Source organism: Bombina bombina, chromosome 9 (genome assembly GCF_027579735.1).
Source record: "Bombina bombina isolate aBomBom1 chromosome 9, aBomBom1.pri, whole genome shotgun sequence".
NCBI classification, from domain to species: domain Eukaryota; kingdom Metazoa; phylum Chordata; class Amphibia; order Anura; family Bombinatoridae; genus Bombina; species Bombina bombina.
The window spans coordinates 208,937,291-208,964,969 of record NC_069507.1 but is presented as its reverse complement, the minus strand read 5'-3'; positions in this window follow the sequence as shown (position 1 = coordinate 208,964,969).

Below are 27,679 nucleotides of genomic sequence, written 5' to 3'. Positions count from 1 at the left end.
GCAGTATATTATTATTATTATACTTTATCTATAAAGCGCCAACATATTCCGCAGTCCTGTCCATGGGTATAATTTGTTTTAACAAAACAATGATACAAAACTTGAAAGAGACAAGACAAAATTTGACAAACACATACAGGAGGAAATTTGAGAAACAAACAGGAGCAGTGTTTATGAATTTCTTGCAATTATATAAATCAGTAATCAGCTTATAAGCAAGTAATGATTAAACTATAGACTTTACTTATCTTTGGATTTTGAATAAGGCATTAAGATCAGTGTACAAGAGTGAGCAGAAGAACAGCTATGGCCAGGTATAGCATCACCACAGCAGATGTGACAGGTATTTCTTTTCTCAGATGTTGCCCAGAAACGTTTCCCTTGGACACTCCAACCCCCCTTGTAACACATCTAATAATAAAACAGTTAGCATAGCAGGCGTGTCTATGTGTTATGTCAATCATATTTCATAGCAATTGTGTTAGTTAACTAAGAGCTTGTCTCAAAATAAAATGAAACATTTTCACACCAGTGCTTCCTTAAAGGGACAGTAAACACCAGATTTTTTGTTGTTTAAAAAGGTAGATAATCCCTTTATTACCCATTCCCCAGTTTTGCATAACCAACACAGTTATAATAATATACTTTTTACCTCTGTGATTACCTTGTATCTATGGCTCTGCAAACTGCCCCCTTATTTCAGTTCTTTTGACAGACTTGCATTTTTAGCCAATCAATGCTTGCTCTTAGGAGCTTCACGTGCCTGAGCTCAATGTTATCTATATGAAACAAATGAACTAACACCCTCTAGTGGTGAAAAACTGTCAAAATACTTTCAGATTAGAGGTGGCCTTCAAGGTCTAAGAAATTAGCATATATATCTCCTAGATTTAGCTGTCAACTAAGAATACCAAGAGAACAAAGCAAAATTGGTAATAAAAGTAAATTGGAAAGTTGTTTAAAATTTCACGCCCTATTTAAATAATGAAAGGCTTTTTTTTTTTACATGACTGTCCCTTTAACAATGTAAACTCTCCTTCTCCTGACTCAAGAGCAATATTGCTTCACATATTCAAACTATTTTATAAGATCAGTTTGTTTCCTTTGCTTCTTTGCTCAGTTCTCTCATGATTATATCATTACACCATTTCCAGGAAAACTCTTAAAACCAAATAGAATAGAGAACGCAACCCAGACTCACCGAAGTAATTTTTATCACAATAATCCACTATTCTAAAATAGACACATACAAAATATATTAAAAACAAAACCATATACCCATAATACAGATCCCGGAGACAGTTTTGGAAGGGACGTTAACCACACAGCTTCATCTCCCCTCATTCTTGGCTTTGGATGAAATCGGTGTTGCGTCATTGGGTGTAGTTGTCACAAACTTCCTCTTTACAGGCACATACGGTGCGATTCTTGGCCCAGAAGATCCTCCACGCATACTTTTGTTTAATTACAGAGGAATTTTCTCAAGAGTAAATACTCCTTAAGATCATCCCCTTTAATTAATAGAAAGGCCAACCAATAAGCAATAAGAGAAGCTCCCTTTTTACTTAAATGTGTATCACCTTTATTTTTATTTGTTAAAGAAATTAATTGAAAATATAAATAAATAAAAAAAATATATATATATATATATATATATAAAATAAATATGTTAAACCCAGCACCAATAATAGATATTCCAAGCGACTCACTATGCAGTCCTGTACTATTATAAATTATCACAGGACTGCAGTGCATGGGGGTAAAATATTAGATAATAAGTAAAAATAAAATAAGAAAAATGACCATCCAGGGGTCTAGTATACGCTATCTGATACCTGAGTCATACTTAAAAGTTAAACTCCCTACAAGAATATAGCTATAGTCAGAAAAGGCTTAAATTCCGATACTTTATTTCATACAAAATATAAATAAAAACTTCAACAGACAAAAGTCACTCTAGTCTAGATCCGGTTCCTAAATGTGGCTACTAAGCATAATCACTGGTGATGTCATCCAGGATTTTTTTTGTTACTCCAGAGTATAGAGTGGATGTACCTTGGTATAAAAGTTCACATCTCCCATATGCTTCTGGAAGAAGATGGCTTAATCCATAAATTCCACCCCCCCCCCCCGCAAAAAAAAAAGGTTTAGTGTAAAAGCATAGATTTATTGGCCAAAGCTGTTAATACTACAAAAGTTTGTAAAAGTATAAAGTAGCCAACCAATTCCATTGTGAGAGTTGCTTTTTGCTGAGGCAGCCTGGCTAGTTTGCAGGACTTTTCAAATGGCTACGGTCATATCTAACGGCGAGTTTGCAATAGAAGATGGTAGGCTTGATTAAAAGATCGCACAGCCTGATTCACATGGCCATGATGCTGCAATAGGATATCAACACCCTTACCTCACATTAATGGTTTGTCTATCATCCCAGCTCAGCCAATATAGTGGCACCTGCAACTCAACCACTCAAATGGGAAAGGAACACCAGATACAAGCCGGAAGAAGCCCACGGAATATGCAGTGGGGGAAATGCGTGTAGCTGTTCATGGAACTATGGCTGGAACTGTCAGGTGAGTCTCAGCGTAGCGTCTTATATCCGGTGTTCCTTTCCTGAGTGAGTGATTGAGCTGCAATCTTAAAGTGTTTCCTATCTCTTTAAAATTACTTAAAAACCATAACTTTTCTTTCATTACTCAGATAGAGCATAACGTTTTAAACTACTTTCCAATTTACTTATATTATCACATTTGTTTGTTCTCTTGGTATCCCTTGTTGAAGGATCAGTAAACCACTAGTGGGAGCTAAATGAAATCATCATGTAACTAATTACAAGAGGCATATATGTGCAGCCGCCAATCAGTAGCTAGATCCCAGCAATGCTTTGCTGCTACTGATCCTACCTAGGTTTGCTTTTCAGGAAAGGATAGCAAAAAAATAAAGCAAATGATATAATAGAAGTAAAATGGACAGTTGTTAAAAGTTATATGCTCTTTCTGAATCATAAAAAAATAAAATAATGGAATTCATGTTACTATAATATTGGAGTGGAGTAACCTTTACGGTTAGTACTGTTTGTTATTTGTCATTCAGTGGCCTCTATTTAAGAAAGTCTGGGGGACCTGATCTGACAGTGCGGATCAGGTCCGCCAGACCTCGCTGAATACGGAGAACAATATGCTCTCCGTATTCAGCATTGCACCAGCTGCTCACAAGAGCTGCTGGTGCAACATTGCCCCCTGCAGACTCGCGGCCAATCGGCCGCCAGCAGGGGGTGTCAATCAACCCGATCGTACTTGATTGGGTTAAATTTCGGCGATGTCTGTCCGCCTGCTCAGAGCAGGCGGACAGGTTATGGAGCAGCGGTCTTTGTGACCACTGCTTCATAACGGCTGTTTCTGGCGAGCCTGCAGGCTCGCCAGAGACACGGGGCATCAAGCTACATTCAGAATTTGATAGATAGGCCCCAGTGTGTATTTTAGAAATAGTCCCTGTAGCTGTGCTGGCTTATTTATGTATTTAAAAAATAGCTATGTTCAATTTTACTGTATCTAATTTGCAGTGATAAACGGTCAATTCCAACATCTCTATTTCTAATTCATTCTAACATGTTAGACATTTTTCTTATTGACTTACATAAATGGGTTGCTCTGCTCAGCATATTACTAATCTCAAACATCTTAAATTATTTAGAAAACATAAAAAAGCTTTGTCCATATAGGAATTTAAAATGAATTAGCTGATATTTGATTTTCTTCTTGCTGAAAGAATTCTGAACCTTAAAAAAATTGGAAATGTATTTTGATAAATAAATACTTTAGAAATATTTCTGTAGTTAAAGAGATACTAAACCCAATTTCATGAAACTTTCTAATTTGCCCTTATGATCATTTTTTCTTTGTTTTCCTGCTACCTTTAATTTTTTTTATCAATTAGAGCAATTATTTGCAGAATTTAAAGGGACAGTCTACACCAGAATTTTTATTGTTTTAAAAGATAGATACTCCCTTTATTACCCATTCCCCAGTTTTGCATAACCAACACAGTTATATTAGTATACTTTTAACCTCTGTGATTATCTTGTATCTAAGCCTCTGCAAACTGCCCCTTTATTTCAGTTCTTTTGACAGACTTGCAGTTTAGCCAATCAGTGCCTGCTCCCAGATAACTTCAAGCGCACGAGCACAGTGTTATCTATATAAAATACATGAACTAACACCCTCTAGTGGTGAAAAACTTAAAATGCATTATGAAAAGAGGTGGCCTTCAAGGTCTAAGAAATTAGCATATGAACCTCCTAGGTTAAGCTTTCAACTAAGAATACCAAGAGAACAAAGCAAAATTGGTGATAAAAGTAAATTGGAAAATTGTTTAAAATTACATGCTCAGTCTGAATCATTAAAGTTTTTTTTGGCCTAGACTGTCCCTTTAAATAAAATGAAAATGGAACAATAGATTGGGTACCACCAACTCTTGAAAATCTAACCATACTTTGAGGAAGATTACGATTCTGCCAGTAACTTTTAAAAACAGCTTAGTAGTAAACAATATTCCTGACCAAAAATATATTGGTTCACAACTCAAATCTTCTTTTAAAACGTACCTAAATGCCCTCAACATACCATTCAAATGCCACTTTTCCATGCTATTTCAATTAATGTGCAACCTCTACTGATCTACTCTATCCACTACATTATAGAACCTAAATTCACAAGCTGAAGCCAGAAACTCAATACAGAAGTTGCAATTAAATACCAGCATATTATCCATTGGCAATAACCTCTGTGCATTGACTTGTGAATGTTTCAATACACTGTTTTATATTATTAACCTCTAGAATATAATGTACATATTAGAGTGGGATACAAGATAGATTATTATTATAAAAAGACACAAACTGCATTGGACAAAACATTGAGCTCCATTTATCAAGCTCAGGATTTAATTAACCGCTACCTCTAAGAGGTCGTGTTAATTAATCTCTCCGCCACCTCTGAGCTGTTTTAAAGTCATCCTTAACTAATATTACTGGGTGTTTGAAAGCCCCTGTTCTTGCATGTGCAATAATAAATTGGAACAGCACAATGATACCCGGTTGCCATAATCATGGGTGGACAGGTTCCCTAGTTGTGAACCTTGTCCATCCACACAATGTTAAATGGAGCTCTTAAACTCTATGGGGCATATATATCAAGCTCTGTATGGAGCTTGATGCCCCATGTTTCATGGCTTGCCGGAAACACGTTATGAAGCAGCGGTCTTTATAACTGCTTTGAGGTGGCGGACAGACTGACAGAAATCAACCCGATCAAAAACGATCGGGTTGATTGACATAACCTGCTAGCGGCCGATTGGCTGCGAATCTGCAGGGGGTGGCATTGCATCAGCAGATCACAAGAACTTCTGGCGCAATGATAAATGCAGAGAGCGTATGCTGTCAACATTTATCAATGTGCAGTGGACATGATCTTCAATATCGGATCATGTTCCCTCACACAATGATAATTCGGCCCCTCTATCTCATACATACTAACTGGGTAACATATTTAACAGGGTACAAGAGTTCTGCAGTAAAGCTTTAGGGAATGTTGATATATATTCATACACAATATTACACTCTATGCAAATTAGTGTTGAATAGGCCACGGGCACGTTTGTCACTCTTAGAACTCAGCATGTTTCCTTGCCAGCACACAGACACGACCAGGCTTCTTAAAGTGTGAGCCTTAAGTGGTTTATAGTAAACCAACAAATGCGTACCCATCCATATGTGAACTGGAGAAACACTGTGTCGGAACTTTGTAATTTTGGACTTTGGTGAATGGACTGTGTACATCCTAGTTCTTAGAACTGGAGACCCATACACTTGTGCTCAACATACCTCATATTTGTTTAATGATTGAATGTGTGGGTGTGATTCTTATTGAGTTTTTTTATTTTTAAAGAGAGTGATATATACTAAACTTAGATCATGGTTCTGGGCTTTTTCTTTGTTATATTTTCACTATATATATATACAGTTGTGCTCATATGTTTACATACCCTGGCAGAATTTATGATTTCTTGGCCATTTTTCAGAGAATATGAATGATAACACAAAAACTTTTCTTTGACTTATGGTTAGTGTTTGGCTGAAGCCATTTATTATCAATCAACTGTGTTTACTCTTTTAAATCATAATGACAACAGAAACTTCTCAGATGACCCTGATCAAAAGTTTACATACCCTGATGATTTTGGCCTGATAACATGCACACAAGTTGATACAAAGGGGTTTGAATGGCTATTAAAGGTAACCGTCCTCACTTGTGATCTGTTTGCTTGTAATTAGTGTGTGTGTGTATAAAAGGTCAATGAGTTTCTGGACTCCTGACAGACCCTTGCATCTTTCATCCAATATTGCACTGACATTTCTGGATGCTGAGTCATGGGGAAGCAAAATACTTGTCAAAGAATCTGCGGGAAAAGATAGTTGAACTGTATAAAACAGGAAAGGGATATAAAAAGATATCAAAGGAATTGAGAATGCAAATCAGCAGTGTTTAAACTCTAATAAAGAAGTGGAAAATGAGGGGTTCTGTTGAAACCAAACCACGGTCAGGTAGACCAACTAAAATTTCAGCCACAACTTCCAGGAAAATTGTTTGGGATGCAAAGGACAAACCCACAAATAACTTCAGGTGAAATACAGGACATGTGGTGTGGCTGTTTCAAGATGCACAATAAGGAGGCACTTGAAGAAAGATGGGCTGCATGGTCGAGACGCCAGAAGAAAGCCATTACTACACAAATGCCACAAAGTATCCTGCTTACAATACACTAAACAGCACAGAGACAAGCCTCAAACCTTCTGGCACAAAGTAATTTGGAGTGATGAGAACAAAATGTAGCTTTTTGGCCTCAACCATAAACGCTACATTTGGAGAGGAGTCAACAAGGCCTTTGATGAAAGGTACACCATTCCTACTGTGAAACACGGAGGTGGATCACTGATGTTTTGGGAATGTGTGAGCTACAAAGGCACAGGAAATTTTGTCAGAATTGATGGCAAGGTGAATTTAGTATGTTATCAAACAGGAACGCCTCATTTTCCACTTCTTGATTAGAGTTTGAACACTGCTGATTTGCATTCTCAATTCCTTGGATATCTTTTTATATCACTTTCCTGTTTTATACACTTCAACTACCTTTTCCCACAGATCCTTTGACAATTCTTTTGCTTTCCCTATGACTCAGAATCCAGAAACGCCAGTGCAGCACTGGATGAAAGATGCAAGGGTCTGTCAGGAGTCCAGAAACTCATTGACCTTTTATACACACACACTAATTACAAGCAAACAGATCACAGGTGAGGATGGCTACCTGTAATAGCCATTCAAACCCCTTTGTGTCAACTTGTGTGCATGTTATCAGGCCAAAATCACCAGGTCATGTAAACTTTTGATCAGGGTCATTTGGGTAGTTTCTGTTGTCATTATGATTTAAAAAGAGTAAACACAGTTGATTGGTAATAAATGGCTTCAGCCAAACACTAACCATGAGTGAAAGAAAAGTTTTTGTGTTATCATTCATATTCTCTGACAAATGGCCAAGAAATCATAAATTCTGCCAGGGTATGTAAACTTATGAGCACAACTGTAAATAACATGCTTGAATTCCAAGTGTAGTAAAAATATATCAACAGATTACTATTTTACAAAGATACTAATAAAATTATTTAAAAGTTAAAAGTGTCTCAAGGATGAAACAAGTGCTCTAGAAAGAACCTATTCTGATATTAATTAAGGTATATAAGCATCAGACAAAAAACAAACCTTTCAAATCCTTATGAAACAATTGGCTAGATTACGAGTTTGGCATTAGAGGCTATGCGGTGCAAACGAGCAGTTTATGCTCATTGCTCACTGACAGACAGCACTGGTATTAGGGTTTTTCCAAACCCGGCGTTAACCGCAAAAAAGTGATCGTAGAGCAAAATTTTGCTCCACATTTCACCTCAATACCAGTGCTGCTTATGTTAGCGGTGAGCTGGCTGAACGTGCTTGTGCACAATTTCCCCATAGGAATCAATGGGGGAGAGCCGGCTGAAAAAAAAAACTAACACCTGCAAAAAAGCAGCGTTTAGCTCCTAACGCAGCCCCATTGATTCCTATGGGGAAAATACATTTATGTCTACACCTAACACCCTAACATGAACCCCGAGTATAAACACCCCTAATCTTACACTTATTAACCCCTAATCTGATGCTCCCAACATCACCGACAACTTCATTATATTATTAACCCCTAATCTGCCGCTCCGGACACCGCCGCCACCTACATTATACTTATGAACCCCTAATCTGCTGCCCCCAACATCGCCGACACCTACATTATATTTATTAACCCCTAATCTGCCACCCCCAATGTCGCCACAACCTACCTACACTTCTTAACCCCTAATCTGCCGCCCCCAACGTTACTATATTAAAGTTATTAACCCCTAAACCTAAGTCTAAGTCTAACACCCCCTAACTTAAATATAATTTAAATAAATCTAAATAAAAATAACTATCATTAACTAAATTATTCATATTTAAAACTAAATACTTACCTATAAAATAAACCCTAAGCTAGCTACAATGTAACTATTAGTTAGGGTTTATTTTTATTTTACAGGCAAGTTTGTATTTATTTTAACTAGGTAGAATAGTTAGTAAATAATTATTAACTATTTAATAACTACCTAGCTAAAATAAATACAAAAGTACCTGTAAAATAAAACCTAACCTATGTTACAATTACACCTAACACTACACTTTAAATTAATTCCCTAAATTAAATAAAATTATCTAAAGTACAAAAAACAAACACTAAATTACAGAAAATAATAAAAAAATTACAAGATTTTTTTTAAAAAAGCCCTACCCTACACTAAATTACAAATAGCCCTTAAAAGGGCCTTTTGCGGGGCATTGCCCCAAAGTAATCAGCTCTTTTACCTGTAAAAAAAATTACAAATCCCCCCCAACATTAAAACCCACCACCCACACAACCAACCCTACTCTAAAACCCGCCCAATCCCCCTTAAAAAAAACTAACACTAACCCCCTGAAGATCACCCTACCGGGAGACGTCTTCATCCAACCAGGCAGAAGTCCTCCAGACGGACATAAATCTTCATCCAGGCCGGGCAGAAGTGGTCCTCCAGAAGGGCAGAAGTCTTCATCCAGACGGCATCTTCTATCTTCATCCACCCGGCGCGGAGCGGGTCCATCTTCAAGACATCCGACGCGGAGCATCCTCTTCTTCCAATGGCTACGACTGAATGTTGTGCAAGATATTTTGTATGTTGCCAGCTAATACAACTAAACATGTAAATTACAAGAATGACCACTAGTGGAGGACTATAAAAGTGAGATGAGGCAAGCTCAATAAACCTTGTCCATAATTTCATAAATTCATCCAGTATAGTGTTGTCGACTATTTTCGTTGTGTTATGCCTATGCAATTTACTTTGTTCCCTTTTTTATTCTTAGTTTAAAAGCAAACTTAGATAGACTCAGGGGCAGTGATGTCCTACTGAGAGCTAGCTGGTGATTGGTGACTTTACACACATACCTCTTGTTACTAGGTAATCATATGTGTTTAATTACCTCCCAGTAGTGCAATACTGCTTTGAAGAGTTTAACCTCTTTGCATGGGTTAAACACATAGCTCTATGCAATTAATTAAGCAACACTTTTATGTCTCTAACTTATTCAAACAGCATCACATTTCATAGAAATAGAATTAAAAACCTGAGAGAAATAGAACATTTATGCTAGTCATTTTCTATTTGAATTGCAATCTGAGCAATGTTTATTTTGTACTCAAAATAAAAGAAACAAATTAATTTTCTATGTTAATACTTAGCAATACATTTGAAAGCAGATAACTAGCACTTTCAAAAACTAATTACATGTACAACAATAACATTTGCAATTACATGCAATTAATATGCACAGAAAGCTCTGTTCAGTAGAGGCAGGTGTCACAGGTAAAATGGTTACAGGGCTAAGAGGATGCATTTAGATTATTCTGCCCAAACAAAGGAAGACAAAACATTAACATGTATGTATTGACTGGTGAGAATAGATTTGGGGAAAGAAATATAAGTAATAAGAGAGAAAAGTAGAAAAAATACTTACAGGATATTGTTAAACTAAATATGGCATAAAGAATGTATTATTGGAAATAAGCTGACCATGAGTTGAAAGTGTGATACATTGAAAAGGAATTTAAGGGATATAAAATAGGATATAAAGATGTAAACAATATAATATATAAAATTGAAAGGAGAAATGGAAAGAGAGTAATAAAAAAAACAGCTGAAAATGTTACTTGAAAGAATCTCAGTTGAATGCAGAGATACAGGGACTGATATTCAAAACCTTGCCGGCATGAAGAGAAATTACGGAATTCTTTTAGACCATGGGGCCGATTTAACAAGCCCCGTATGCTGCCTTATGCAGCTGTTTCCGTGCGAGCCTCCAGCTACTGAGCCTACTTAGGTATAATTTTTAACAAAGGGAACAAAGAAGAGAAAAAAACGAATTAGATAATAGAAATAAATTGGAAAGTTGTTTAAAATAACATGCTGTATCTGAATCACAAAAGAAAACATTTGAGTTTCATACTCCTTTAAGTAGAAGGGGATGGCACCAAGTGTAACATATACTAACAGTTCAAACACCAATCATTAAATAATTACAGGAAATAGGGGGCATTTAAAAATCTCTGTAAAGACACGTTGAGAAGTTCAGTCTTTGGTTGGACAACCCTGCTTGATCACATAAAGAGAATTTGTACCTGGTGAGATTTACTTGCTAGTTTCATAGAATGAATAACAAATAGTTGAGTACAGTGATGCCTGCAAAATTGATCCAACAGCCCTTTAGAATTGACTAATTTTTCTCTTAGTCACTACTATTTGTTATTTGTTATATTAGTTCAGATTATATATTTTAAGTAACTCCCATAAAAACAAAAATATTAATCTATTAGTTTAGTTGTTTGAGTTAGCTCATATATGGGTTGGATTATCATTATTTATTTCACTAGAATGACACTATTATAGTCTATAGATGTATTTTATTTTGTTTATGATTGTTATAGAGGCCCAGATATTCATAATATTGACAGACTGAAGAGAAACTGCCTGCTTGGGTTCGCCAAGGCTCACAGTCTGTCAGTCTGTCAATATATTAGAAAATGGGGGCTGAATTGCAAAGTGCAGACGAGTGACGATGTCTTGTCTACAGGATATAATGTGGATTGCTACATCACCAAAAGTCCCCCGACATCGCCACTCATCTGCGCTATCAGTGAAGGGGAGGGGTCTGTAATTAAAGTGTTCCTATACAGCACCTGCATTTGCATTAACCAGTGGACACTGCTGGGCTCTACTCATTACATACCTATCTTTACATCTACTGAACCTACACTACCTTTCTCACATTGGAAAATCTCACTACTGAAAAGGTGGCGAGGCAAATATGGCTGAAAACCTGTACCTAACCTACAGGGCAGCGCTTGAAATATATCACACTACTGGTGATGTTTGTAAAGTAAAATGCAGGTTACTCCCCTGAAGCTCACAGCGAACACCTATCTCTACGTCATGTCTGTGATCTACCTTACTAATAAAAACAAAAAAAAACTAAAAACTTTCCATTAAAACTATAGGAGCTATGTTGATGCATGTATATACAATGTTTCATGTATATGCATTTTCTGACATACTGCAGCTTATTGTAATTATTATTTTCATTTTAAACAGCTGCTGTTTTTTGCGTGCTCTTTTAAAAAAATAAAACAAAGCAATAATATTTATTCAGTTTTATATATATATATATACATACATACTATAAATATATCTAAAAGCAAGTAAGACTTCTGGACTAGCCAAAAAACACGAAGATCTCTGAGCGCTCCAGATATAGGATAATAGTGGGATTCTCACAGTGTGTGAAGTACACCTAAAAAATCGTAATTAGAAATATCTGATTTTGTAAAGAAATATAATATTTATTTATTTATTTTTAAAATGTTTTACCAGGAAGGATACATAGAAATTTTCTCGTTTTCAAGTATGTCCTGGGTCCACAAAACATTGCATTGATACAATAGGGTACAATAAAATACAAAAACAATATTAATACATAAATATGCAAAATGTAACATAGAACAGGTAGCAAATATATAATCAACCATGACAGGTGCATTCTGTTTTGAGATATGTATAGAGGGATCTCTTGAAGGATTCTAGGCTTGGTGAAGGTTTTAAAGTGTGCAGGAGGTCGTTCCATAATTGTGGTGCTCTGTAGGAAAAGGAGGATTGAGCTGCTTTCTTTTTGTATGGGGGCAGACTAAATAATGTGCTGGTACTGGATCGGAGGTTATGGGAGGTGGGAACAGCCGTGAACAGCATTCTGCTCAGGTAGGGTGGGATCTTCCCAGAAAAGCTCTTAAACACAAGGCTGGAAAGATGGAGGGTGCGTCTGGATTCTAGCGACAGCCAGTTTAGTTCTTTTAGCATGTCACAATGGTGGGTCCTGTAGTTACATTGTAACACAAAGCAGCAGAACGAGTTAGACAGTGTGTTAAGTTTATTAAGGTGAGTTTGAGGTGCAGGTGCATATACTACATCCCCATAATCCATGATTGGCATCAGCATTTGCTGTACAATCTTTTCCTTTACGGGTAGGACTGAGGCAGGATTTGTTTCTGTACAGGGCACCTAGTTTTAGATAGAGTTTAGATGCAATTTTTTCTATGTGGAGGCCAAAAGATAGATTGGGGTCTAACAACATACCCAAGTATTTGAAAGAGTTGACTGCGGTCAGTGTGCAATTTGATTTTGTTTTGATGCGTAGATGGGAATTTTGTAGATTGTGTAATTTAGGTATCGTTCCAAAGATCATTGTGACAGTTTTGTCAGTGTTTAGGAAGAGTTTGTTTTTTGAGATTCACTTTTCTGGTCTTGGAGCACTGCCTCAAGCTGCGGCAGATCGTATTTGTTTGCATAGATTACCGTGTCGTCTGCGTACATGTGTACAGAGGATTTGCAGACATTTTGCAGATCATTTATGAATAATGTGAATAGTAGGGGGCCAAGAATGGAACCTTGGGGAACACCACACGGGAGAGGGAGGGAGTCACTGTCAGAAATGGAGACATACTGTGATCGATCCGATACATATGATTGAAACAGTTTAGCGGATGATCACCAATACCTGAGTTTCTTAGTTTGAGCAGTAGTATGTCATGGTCTACGGTGTCAAAGGCCTTTGCAAAATCAAGGAAACTTGCTTCAGTTAGGTCTCCTTGTTGCATGCCAGTTTTTTATGAAAACCTGATTGAACAGGGGTCAGATAGTTAGATTGTTGGTAATACTCATTTTGCGTATGGAAGCATTTTTTCTAAGATTTTTTACAATACTGGGAGCAATGATATGGGGCGATAGTTAGTAACCAAGGTTAACTCACCACTTTTATGGATAGGCACTACTCTTGCAGTCTTCCAAAGTTTGGGTATGTAACCAGACACCAAGGATTCATTAATTAGGGCTGTGACAGGTTTAGCAATTGCCGGCACACTGAGCTTCAACAGCATTGCTGGAATTTGATCAGGTCCAGACTGGTTTTTCATTTTTAGATTATTAAGGTGTTTCTTAATGACATTGATTGGTACAGGTCTAAAATTGAACTTCTCTATATTGGGTCTTTGCAGATTTAGCGGGGCCAGATCCACATTTGTAGTTTCAGGATGCATGTCATTTATTAGTTTGTCAATCAGGGTGGTGGAGCATCTGACAAAATAATTGTTAAAGGCATTTGCTACTTCTAAGGGAAGTTGCAGGGTTTGGTTATCCACAGTGGAGGGTTGGGACTGGATTGGGGGAGTGTGTAAGTTATTTATGACTTTCCAAAACTTTCTAGGGTTTGATATGTTATTGTTCAGATTTTCATAGAAATATTGAGCCTTGGACAATTTTGTTTGTTTAGTGCATATATTTCGCCATTGTCTATATACACAGTGATCGTTCATAGAGCCAGTATGCTTGTACTTTGACCAAAAAGAATCCATTTGATTCTTTGTGGTCAGCTGTGATCCAATTCATATGTGCTCCTTTGACTCTCACCTTACTCAGTGGGGCATGCAAATTCCAAACATGTAGGAGTTTGGACTGAAAGAATTCAACTGCAGAATCTAAATCTGGAATTAGGCTTAATCTGTGCCAGGGGAGGTTCTTGATGTCATTTAGAAATGATTGAAGATTACATTTTTTGAAGGACCTGGTGATTTGAACTTTGGGAGAGGATTTAGTAGCCTTTATTTTGCGCACGCAGTACACTAAGCAGTGGTCTCTGAAACTGTTAAGGAGAACACCTGCCTCCTGGATTCGGTCAGGAGAAGTGGAGAGAATCCAATCGAGCAGGGTGTGGTTATGGCTTTTAATGTTTATGCGAGTTGGGAGAGGAGGTTAATTGCATTAGCTGCAAAGTCTTAAATGGTGAGCAAGAACTATTGTTTTTAGGATTCAGCCAATCAATATTAAAATCTACAAAGACAAAAATTTCATCCTCCAGAAGGCTACCTGTTGTTATTTAGCAGAGGGCAGTTGAAAAATATTTGTATTTTCTTGGAGATTCTGGGGCTGAAGGAGATATACTAGGGTCATAATAGGCCTGCAAAAAGAGTTTTAAAGGAATGGTAGGGTGCATTTATGGACATTTGAGCTAAGGGTCATTCAAGTAAAAACAAAAAGATCAAAATATTACAGAGATAAGACTGAGGTATACAAGGGGGGTGAAATAAAACCATTAAACAAATAAATAGACAGATATATGGGCCAGAGCTGCTTAAACTAACTTAACATAATGGGCAGACATAAATTTGATCAAATCTGCAATGTGCAATAGGTATGCAAATTATGACTAGCACAGCCTGTAATTACAAAGTCAGGGTAATATATACATTTAAAATAAGATATATGTATAAGAACAACCCCTAAATTTGTAGGATATCTTATTACACTTGTATAAACAACCTGCAGCTAATTCTAAAAGCAAAGAGATACTCCTCAGATATCTCTTTTCACAATTATACAAGAAAGAACATAGAAAGCGCTGGTCATTAATACATATGCTAATATTATGTTGGGTACTATAAAAAGCAGAACATTAGCCTTAAATTAGCCTCTTAGACTTACATAAGGTAAAGTCCATCTGATAGAAATATATATCTATATATATATATACACATGTGTGTGTGGTTTTCCCAGGATATATATTTTCTTATATGTTAGTAGATCCCCTTCGTTAATCCCCTTTTGGTGGTCCACTTATTTTATATTACCTCAATCGATATGAGGTAAGTTTTAGACGTATCGCGTTTATCCACCTTGCACTGGCTCTTGACAGGGACTCGTTAGGTAGTGATGCCTCTTGTCTCCCAGACTCTCAGCTGTAGAAACTTTCAATCTTTTAACCTTTTGGGCTGGTCACTGTGTGATGTCGCCGTGCTCATAAATAGGATGAAAGAAATCAGATGATAGTTGTCAGGTTAGGAAAAGTCCAGAAGAAGACCCAAATGCTAGGGCGAACTTAAACAACACCCTTGCACTCTGAGTTTAATCCAGGACGTGACCCCACGACAACCTCTAAAAAACAATGTACTCACGATATGGAGCAGGGTTAGCCTGAGTACAAAGTAATTCAAGATATCAGCCAAATAGACTTCTGAGTAAGGAACTGGTTACAGGAAAAGTCTTCCACAGAATCAGGAGAGCAGGGATAGCCACTTATACTCAGACAGAGGAAGGGAAAACAAGAAACAGTTAATAATGCAGGAGTAGGTAACTTGTTATCAGGCAGTTTGAGGGTTAATACTGTGTAGTCAGTCCTTGAAGAGTTTGGCAACAGGTTATCAGGCAGTTTGTAGGTTTATACTGAATAGGCAGTACATACAGAGTTAGATAACAGGATAACAGGTAGTTTGAGGGTTAATACAGATTAATCAGTACTTGCAAGGATTGGCAACAGGTTGTCATGCAGTTTGAGAGTTTCACAGAATAGACAGTCTTTGCAATGTTTGGCAACAGGATATCAAGCAGTTTGAAGGTTTACACTGAATTACCAGTATTTGCAGAGTTTTGGCAACAGGTAAACATGCAGTGTGAGAGTTTCCACAGTGAAGTCCTCACAGGAGCCACAAAGAGAAACAAACAAATGGGCACTGAGGAAACAGGAAGCCCGGAATAAAAAGCCTGGTAGTGACATCATCAGGAAGGGGCGGCTCAGACTACCTGTCAATCAAGCACACAGAGAGGACAGCTGGAGCTTCCCAGCGGCCGAGCGTGACAATAATGTAATTTCATTTATTTAAAACATCAAATCATAAAAATACTTCATTTATCACACTCACATTTAAAATCCTCATAATATGAGGTATTCATATGGCATATAAAATACTTTCAGATTAAAATATACATCAGTGGTGTCACTGCTTGTTATCTCTCAACAGTCACAAGATTGTAGGGTTTGTCCCTGGAACTAAATTAGTTCTATTTACCAAAAGTATAAAAAAATAGCGTGAAAACAAAAGGTCTATATGAATAGACCACAGTCTTATAGCCCTTACGCGTTTCGAAGGTTTGAAAAGCTTTTAAAGTGCCTTCTCTTTCTCTGACGATATATATATATATATATATATATATATATATATATGTGTATATTTTTATTTATTTTTTCCATATTTTCAGAGTCTGGGGATTACTGTAGTATATAAGATTATGTTTTTTTGAGGCTGCAGTTTGAAATCTTTAAAACACCTTTAATTATCTTAGCGGTAAAATTTTTTAGCTCTTCAGCTGCTGTATTTTTCAAGTATGCTTTGACGTTAGGAACTGAGTGACCCTAATGATTCTGTTTGATTCTTAAGTCTCTTTGAAAGCATTTTCCCAATTACAAAGAATCAATCATTTTCATTTTTTTTGTCTCATTTGGAAACAACTGTTCTTCACATTCTTAAGAAAGTGCTTCACAACTAAGTATTATTTCACAGCATGCCATTTTCTTGCTGAGTCACATCTTTTTTAAAGAACAAACATTATTTCTCTCCTAGAGTATAGCTGCAATTTTGATTTCTTAAAACTATGACAAATTGTATAAACCTTACCCCCCCATAATTTAACTATCTAATATATGTTTGCCCATGTATTCAAATATTTGATACTGTGCTGTTTGTATGCTTGACATTTTTATGATTTAAATACATTTTTGAGACAACACAGTCCACAATTTTGGAATTTAAAGGGACATTAAGTCCGAAGCCCCCCAAGCATAATGATTGGCCCAATGGTGGTTTTGCAAGTATGTTATCCATTTGCAAGAACACTAGATGACAGCACTATTTCCTGTCATTTAGTACTCCAAACATATACTTTTCGACAATAAACACCATGTCAACAAAGCAAATTTGATAAAAGAATTAAATTGGAAACTTTTGTATAGTTTTATGCTCTGTCTGAAAATACATTTTTGGGGGTTTCATATCTCTTTAAATATTTTATGGAAAATTAAACAAAGATTTTTCCCTCTCTTTCTTGTCCTTTATTTCTGCATTTTCTTGTTAACCCTCATATAAAAAAGAGGCAAAAACATTAGAGTCCTCTGTTCTTCATCATGAGACCTATTTTTCTCTCAAGGGATATAAAACCCAAAAATGTTCTTTTGTGATTTAGACAGAGCACTTAATATTATAAAAGATTCCAATTTACTTCTATTATCAAATTTGCTTTGTTCTCATGATATTCTTTGTTAAAGAGATACCTATGTAGGTTTCCAGAGCACTGCAGAGCAGGGAATAGGGCTGTCATCTAGTGCTTTTGCAAATGGATAACAATCTTGCAGAACTGCTGCCATATTGTGCTCCAGACATGTGCACGCTGCCCAGCCTACATTCCTGCTTTTCAACAAAATGTACAAAAACATTTTTTATAATAGAAATTAATAAAAGGTTGGCAAAAACTATATGCTCTATCTGAATTATGAAAGAAAAGTCTGGGGTTAAAAGTTAGACTTTGGATTTATCAAGGCCAACAGCCTTAACCTTTTGAAACTCCATTTAATTCATGTATTAGCTTTTCACGTGATTTTTCTTTTTAAACGTTTACGTTAATTGCTTTCTCTATTTCTCATTTGAACAAAAATGAATTTGCGCTAGTTTAATAAAACGTTAAACAATATTGCGCTAAACACACTTTAAAACAATGAAAATAGTCATTAAAATTAATTATGATTACCTGAGTGTCTGTTCATGATCGCAGTTATGTCTTTTGCATGTTTTTAAAATGTTAATGAAAAATGAACAGAAAATTACATGAAGGTATTGTCCATATAATTATAGAAATGCATATTTATAATTAAAGTGACATTATTAGGTTGCCACCTCAGCCATGTTTTCCTGGACACTTATGAGTTAAACATGCTGCAGGGTAAGCAGGGAGAAAGATGTATTGTGCTGTTCATCAGCACTAATCATGTGGGGCCCGATCCGATATGCAGCGTCACCCGCAAATGCCGGTGACGCTGAATTTTGCGCTGGTTTGGTATCCTATACAGGGAGTGCAGAATTATTAGGCAAGTTGTATTTTTGAGGATTAATTTTATTATTGAACAACAACCATGTTCTCAATGAACCCAAAAAACTCATTAATATCAAAGCTGAATAGTTTTGGAAGAAGTTTTTAGTTTATTTTTAGTTATAGCTATTTTAGGGGGATATCTGTGTGTGCAGGTGACTATTACTGTGCATAATTATTAGGCAACTTAACAAAAAACAAATATATACCCATTTCAATTATTTATTTTTACCAGTGAAACCAATATAACATCTCAACATTCACAAATATACATTTCTGACATTCAAAAACAAAACAAAAACAAATCAGTGACCAATATAGCCACCTTTCTTTGCAAGGACACTCAAAAGCCTGCCATCCATGGATTCTGTCAGTGTTTTGATCTGTTCACCATCAACATTGCGTGCAGCAGCAACCACAGCCTCCCAGACACTGTTCAGAGAGGTGTACTGTTTTCCCTCCTTGTAAATCTCACATTTGATGATGGACCACAGGTTCTCAATGGGGTTCAGATCAGGTGAACAAGGAGGCCATGTCCTTAGATTTTCTTCTTTTATACCCTTTCTTGCCAGCCACGCTGTGGAGTACTTGGACGCGTGTGATGGAGCATTGTCCTGCATGAAAATCATGTTTTTCTTGAAGGATGCAGACTTCTTCCTGTACCACTGCTTGAAGAAGGTGTCTTCCAGAAACTGGCAGTAGGACTGGGAGTTGAGCTTGACTCCATCCTCAACCCGAAAAGGTCCCACAAGCTCATCTTTGATGATACCAGCCCAAACCAGTACTCCACCTCCACCTTGCTGGCGTCTGAGTCGGACTGGAGCTCTCTGCCCTTTACCAATCCAGCCACGGGCCCATCCATCTGGCCCAGGGGAGGGCTGGCAGCCTTAGGCCTGGGGGGCAAATCCAGTCAAGTGGCCCATTGCACCAACAAATCAGCTCACAGCCACAGGACCCACAGCACGCCACAGCCAGCAGGACCCACCACAGGACCCATAGCCAGCAGGACCCACCAGGAATAACCTTTACTGAAGCCAACTGGGATTAGATAGTGCATGATCACTTCCAATTCTTGGAATTAGAAAAAAAACCTTTGTTTTCAAAGTGTAATTGCAGAAAATGGTGCAAAATAATGAAAGTTTATTGCAAAGGTGTTTTACTAGACTTTATTTAAAATGTTGTATTCTCAAAGTGTTTACATTCCTTAAAAAATGTGGGCTGGTGGAATGTGCCAGCCATGGGGATTTTTTCCAGGGGTTAAAGGAAAGCTTTTGAGCAGTTTTTTCTGCAATGACTTTAAACCACTGATATTTTTTTAAATGTTTTTTTTAGCACATTCATTGCCTCTTTAAAAATATGGTGACCATGTAGGCTGGTAGAATTGTAGGTGTGTGCACACCAGATTAACAACTAAATAAGAAAACATCTACAATTTATTCTAAACTAAATAAGCTACCGTTAGAGCGATCACACATTACCTATTATTTCTCATGCTGCATGGAGTGTGTGCAGCCCTCATGTACACCAAAAGCCATGTTGCTTTCCTATTTAAATTACTGTATATATATATAATTTACATATAGTAAACAAGAGTCCTTTAGTTTAATCTTAATACACTGAAAGGGACATGAAACCCATTTTTTTTCTCACAATTCAGATAGAGTTTACAATTTTAAACAGCTTTGCAATTTACTTATATTGTCAAATTTGCTTTGTTTTCTTGGTATCCTTTATTATTATTATTTGTAGAGCGTCAACATATTCTGCAGCCCTATAAACATAGCTATAATATTCATTTTTAAGAGACAAATAGGTAGGGGGGCCTACCAAGAGTTGCACTGTTGCAATTCAGCTCTCATGAAGGTTATCTATAAAGCAGCTGGGCTTGTATGCTTATGTGCTTGTTCAGGCGCAGCAATGCACTACTGGGAGATAGCGGCTGATTGGTGGCTGTATATATGCTTCTTGTCATTGTCTCACCTAATATGTTTATCTAGCTCCCAGTAGAGAAATGCTGCCCCTTCAAGAAAAGATACCAAGAAAATGAAGCAAATTTGATTAAAAAAAAAACTAAGTCCACTGGAATAATTTTTTAAAACTGTTTGCTCTATCTGAATCATGAAGAAAAAAACATTGGGTTTCATGTCCCTTAAAGTTACAGATTAAAGGGACATGAAACCCAAACATTTTCTTTCATGATTCAGATAGATTATACATTTTTAAACAACTTTCCAATTTACTTCTCTAATCAATTTTGCTTTATTTGCTTGGTATCTTTTATTGAAGAAGCAGCAATGCATTCCTGGGAGAAAGCTGAACACATTTGTAAGCCAATTAAAATGGGCATACAAGTTCATCCACCTATCAGCAGCTAGCTCCAAGCTCCTGAGCCTATCTAGATATGCTTTTCAACAAATCATTTCAAAGGAATAAAGCAAATTAGAAAATAGAAGTAAATTGTAAAGTTGTTTAAAATTGTATGTTCTGTCTGAATCATGAAAGACAAATTTTGTGTTTCATGTCCCTTTAATAATACTGCAAGAATGCAAATGCAATTAAAAGCTCCACAATGCATGTACATGTTTAATAACTTAAAGGGACATGAAACCCATTTTTTTCTTTTAAGATTCAGATAGAGCATACAGTTTTAACATCTTTCCAATGTACTTTTATTATCAATGTTGCTTCATTTTCTTGGTATCCTTTATTGAAGGAGCAGCAATGTACTACCAGGAGCTAGCTGAACACATTGTTAAGCCAATGACAATAGATATATATATGTGCAGCCACCAATAAGCAGCTAGCTCCCAGATCCTAAGCTTACCTATCTATCTTTTTCAGCAAAGGATACCAAGAGAACTAAGCAAATTAGATAATAAAAGTAAATTAAGAAGTTGTTTAAAACTGGGTGCTCTATCTGAACCATGAAAGTAAAATGATGGTTTTCATGTCCCTTTAATAAAAATGATTCAGGAAGCCTGTTTTTAGCTAATTCCTCCAAGAAACCATGAAATTACTAACTTAGAAAAAAACACAGCATAGACACAGTTTATCTTTATTAACAATAACACAGAATGCTTTTAAAAGATAATATGCTTCCATATTTCCATGCAGCCCTGCTCACTAGCTCTGGGGTACACATACAGTACACTCCCATTGCAGAATTGTATATAAATGTGCAGCCTAGCAAGGGACTGTTACCTACAGTTAAACATCACACAGCAATGCATATATGACAAATACTGCTCACTAGCTCTAGGGTACACATACAGTACACTCCCATTGCAGTACTGTATATAAATGTGCAGCCTAGCAAGGGACTGTTACCTACAGTTAAACATTATTATTATTATTTCCCCATGTAGGATACAACATAAACTGAAATGTCTTATCCCAATGCTTCAGCTAAAATAAAAGCTGCACAGTATTTGCTGTATTATACATGAGGATCTTACTGCACAGCCACAGTATTCTACATGAGGATTTCACTGCAGCCCGGCCCCTGAAGAAACCCCACACACTTGCTGACAGCACATTTATGTACTTACTGTTAGTAGAGGTGGCCACACATGATCTAGCAGCTCACATTGATGCCTTTCCCTCCATTCATTGAGACTGCGCTCTGTTTGACTAGGGAAAGCCTGCACTAAGCCCTTCCCCCTCAGCACATGGCCTTTCAGTTTCAGTGCCATAGAGAGAAAGGCTGCTCCACTGCTGCTTATGTGTGTACAGCTGCTCCCCCTGCTGGCCGTTATTAAAATTACAATAAAAAAAAAAAAAAAAAAAAAAGCAGCAGCCGTTTTTAACATGATTTAGGGCAGCCTGGGGGGCAATTGCCTCTCTGCCCCCTGGCCCAGTCCGCCCCTGATCTGGCCCATCAAGACTCATTCTCATTTCATCAGTCCATAAAACCTTAGAAAAATCAGTCTTGAGATATTTCTTGGCCCAGTCTTGATGTTTCAGCTTGTGTGTCTTGTTCAGTGGTGGTCGTCTTTCAGCCTTTCTTACCTTGGCCATGTCTCTGAGTATTGCACACCTTGTGCTTTTGGGCACTCCAGTGATGTTGCAGCTCTGAAATATGGCCAAACTGGTGGCAAGTGGCATCTTGGCAGCTGCACGCTTGACTTTTCTCAGTTCATGGGCAGTTATTTTGCGCCTTGGTTTTTCCACACGCTTCTTGCGACCCTGTTGACTATTTTGAATGAAACGCTTGTTTGTTCGATGATCACGCTTCAGAAGCTTTGCAATTTTAAGAGTGCTGCATCCCTCTGCAAGATATCTCACTATTTTTGACTTTTCTGAGCCTTTTCTTTGCCAAAGGAAAGGAAGTTGCCTAATAATTATGCACACCTGATATAGGGTGTTGATGTCATTAGACCACACCCCTTCTCATTACAGAGATGCACATCACTTAATATGCTTAATTGGTAGTAGGCTTTCGAGCCTATACAGCTTGGAGTAAGACAACATGCATAAAGAGGATGATGTGGTCAAAATACTCATTTGCCTAATAATTCTGCACTCCCTGTATACGGCGTTACCTAGAAGTTACGCTCGTATATTTCTGCCGTCGCCCGTAGTTTTTTGGGCCATAGGCAGGTATACCAAACCCGCGCAGTTTGGTATCCAATATACAGCGTAAGGACTTACGTGGCGAAAATGGAGAAATCTTACTCCATTTTCACCTCGCCACAAAAAGCAGCCGTAAGAAGCCTTATGCTGACTATTGGAGCCCCGTAACTACCTAAACTACCTGCAAAATAAAACCTAACACCTAACGCATGCGCAATGTCTATCTACCTGTCAACCGCGATCCCCCGCAGCAATCCCTAATAAAGTATTTAACCCCTAAACCGCTGCTCCCGGACCCCGCCGCCATCTACATAAACTAACCCCCTACTGTGAGCCCCTAAAACCGCCACCATCTAACTGATCTATCCCCTAATGTGAACCCCTAAAACCGACGCCATCTACTTGATCTATCCCCTAATGTGAACCCCTTACACTGCCGCCATCTACCTTATCTATCCCCTAATCTGACCCCTTACACCGCCACCACCTATATAAAAATTATTAACCCCTAACCTAATCCCCCTATACCGCCACCAGCTATATTAATATTATTAACCCTAATCTAATATCCCTAAAGTAATAAGATCTATTACCAGCCCTTAAAAGTGCATTTTGTGGGGCTTTGCCCCAAAGTAAACAGCTCTTTTGCCTTATAACCTGCCCTTCCTACACCGCCGCCACCTATATTAATAGTATTAACCCCTAATGTAAGCCCCTTACACCGCCGCCATCTATATTAAAATTATTAACCCCTAATTTAATCTACCTACCCCGCCGCCAGCTATATTATCTATATTAACCCTAAGTATATTATAGTTAATATAGTTATTACATTATATATATTAACTATATTAACCCTAATTATATTAGGGTTAATATAGTTACTATAGTATTTATATTAACTATATTAACTCTATCTAACCCTAACACCCCTAACTAAATTCTTATTAAATAAATCATATTCATATTATAAACTAAAATATTCCTATTTAAATCTAAATACTTACCTATAAAATAAACCCTAAGATAGCTACAATCTAATTAATAATTACATTGTAGCTATGTTAGGGTTTATATTTATTTTACAGGTAAATTGTTAATTATTTTAACCAGGTATAATAGCTATTAAATAGTTATTAACTATTTAATAGCTACCTAGTTAAAATAATTACCCAATTACATGTAAAATAAATCCTAACCTAAGTTACAAATACACCTACACTATCAATAAATTAAATAAACTACAAATATCTATCTAAAAATACAATTAAATAAACTAAACTAAATTACAAAAAAAACAAACACTAAATTACAAAAAAAAAAAAAGATTACAGCAATTTTAAGCTAATTACACCTAAGCCCCCTAATAAAATAATAAAGACCCCCAAAATAAAAAATTCCCTACCCTATTCTAAATTATAAAATACCCAGCTCTGTACCAGCCCTTAAAAGGGCTTTTTGCAGGGTATTTACCCCAAGTTAACAGCTCTTTTGCCTGTAAAAAAAAAGAACACAACACCCCCCCCAACATTACAACCCACCACCCACATACCTCTATTCTAAACCCACCCAAACCCCCCTTAAAAAAACCTAACACTACCCCCCTGAAGATCTCCCTACCTTGTCTTCACCCAACCGGGCCAAACTCCTCATCTGATCCGGGCGATGTCTTTATCCAAGCGGCAAAGAAGAAGTCTTCATCCCAGCGATGTCTTTGTCCAAGCGGCAAAGAAGAAGTCTTCATCCCGGCGATGTCTTTATCCAAGCGGCAGCAAAGTCTTCTTCCATCCGGCAGCATCTTCCATCAAGCGGCATCTTCAATCTTCTTTCTTCGCTCCTCCGACGCGGAGCATCCATCCCGGCCGACGACTGAACGATGAATGAGGTACCTTTAAATGATGTCATCCAAGATGGTGTCCGTCGAATGCCAATCGGAATTAAGGTAGGAAAAATCTGATTGGCTGATTGAATAAGCCAATCAGATTGAGCTTGAATTCTATTGGCTGATCGGAAAAGCCAATAGAATGCGAGCTCAATCTGATTGGCTGATTGGTTCAGCCAATCGGATTGAACTTGAATCTGATTGGCTGATTCAATCAGCCAATCAGATTTTTCTACCTTAATTCCGATTGGCTGATAGAATCCTATCAGCCAATCGGAATTCGACGGACGCCATCTTGGATGACGTCATTTAAAGGTACCTCATTCGTTGTCAGTCGTCGGCCGGGATGGATGCTCCGCGTCGGAGGAGCGAAGAAAGAAGATTGAAGATGCCGCTTGATGGAAGATGCTGCCGGATGGAAGAAGACATTGCTGCCGCTTGGATAAAGACATCGCCGGGATGAAGACTTCTTCTTTGCTGCTTGGATAAAGACATCGCCCGGATCAGATGAGGAGTTCGGCCCAGTTGGGTGAAGACAAGGTAGGGAGATCTTCAGGGGGGTAGTGTTAGGTTTATTTAATGGGGGTTTGGGTTAGATTAGGGGTATGTGGGTGGTGGGTTGTAATGTTGGGGGGTGGTATTGTGGTTTTTTTTTCAGGCAAAAGAGCAGTTTTCTTTGGGGCATGCCCCGCAAAAGGCCCTTTTAAGGGCTGGTAAGGTAAAAGAGCTTTGAACTTTAATTTAGAATAGGGTAGGGAATTTTTTTTATTTTGGGGGGCTTTATTATTTTATTAGGGGGCTTAGAATAGGTGTAATTAGCTTAAAAATCTTGTAATCTTTTTTTTATTTTTTGTAATTTAGTGTTTGTTTTTTTTTGTAATTTATTTTAGTTTATTTAATTGTATTTTAGTTTAGATATTTGTAGTTTATTTAATTTATTGATAGTGTAGGTGTATTTGTAACTTAGGTTAGGATTTATTTTACAGGTAAATTGGTAATTATTTTAACTAGGTAGCTATTAAATAGTTAATAACTATTTAATAGCTATTGTACCTAGTTAAAATAAATACCAAGTTACCTGTAAAATAAATATAAATCCTAAAATAGCTACAATGTAATTATTAATTACATTGTAGCTATCTTAGGGTTTATTTTATAGGTAAGTATTTAGATTTAAATAGGAATATTTTCATTAATAATATTAATATTAGATTTATTTTAATAAGAGTTTAGTTAGGGATGTTAGAGTTAGATAGGGTTATTATACTTAATATATATATACAGGGGGTGCAGAATTATTAGGCAAATGAGTATTTTGACCACATCATCCTCTTTATACATGTTGTCTTACTCCAAGCTGTATAGGCTTGAAAGCCTACTACCAATTAAGCATATTAGGTGATGTGCATCTCTGTAATGAGAAGGGGTGTGGTCTAATGACATCAACACCCTATATCAGGTGTGCATAATTATTAGGCAACTTCCTTTCCTTTGGCAAAATGGGTCAAAAGAAGGACTTGACAGGCTCAGAAAAGTCAAAAATAGTAATCTTGCAGAGGGATGCAGCACTCTTAAAATTGCAAAGCTTCTGAAGCGTGATCATCGAACAATCAAGCGTTTCATTCAAAATAGTCAACAGGGTCGCAAGAAGCGTGTGGAAAAACCAAGGCGCAAAATAACTGCCCATGAACTGAGAAAAGTCAAGCGTGCAGCTGCCAAGATGCCACTTGCCACCAGTTTGGCCATATTTCAGAGCTGCAACAACACTGGAGTGCCCAAAAGCACAAGGTGTGCAATACTCAGAGACATGGCCAAGGTAAGAAAGGCTGAAAGACGACCACCACTGAACAAGACACACAAGCTGAAACGTCAAGACTGGGCCAAGAAATATCTCAAGACTGATTTTTCTAAGGTTTTATGGACTGATGAAATGAGAGTGAGTCTTGATGGGCCCGTGGCTGGATTGGTAAAGGGCAGAGAGCTCCAGTCCGACTCAGACGCCAGCAAGGTGGAGGTGGAGTACTGGTTTGGGCTGGTATCATCAAAGATGAGCTTGTGGGGCCTTTTCGGGTTGAGGATGGAGTCAAGCTCAACTCCCAGTCCTACTGCCAGTTTCTGGAAGACACCTTCTTCAAGCAGTGGTACAGGAAGAAGTCTGCATCCTTCAAGAAAAACATGATTTTCATGCAGGACAATGCTCCATCACACGCGTCCAAGTACTCCACAGCGTGGCTGGCAAGAAAGGGTATAAATGAAGAAAATCTAATGACATGGCCTCCTTGTTCACCTGATCTGAACCCCATTGAGAACCTGTGGTCCATCATCAAATGTGAGATTTACAAGGAGGGAAAACAGTACACCTCTCTGAAGAGTGTCTGGGAGGCTGTGGTTGCTGCTGCACGCAATGTTGATGGTGAACAGATCAAAACACTGACAGAATCCATGGATTGCATGCTTTTGAGTGTCCTTGCAAGGAAAGGTGGCTATATTGGTCACTGATTTGTTTTTGTTTTGTTTTTGAATGTCAGAAATGTATATTTGTGAATGTTGAGATGTTATAT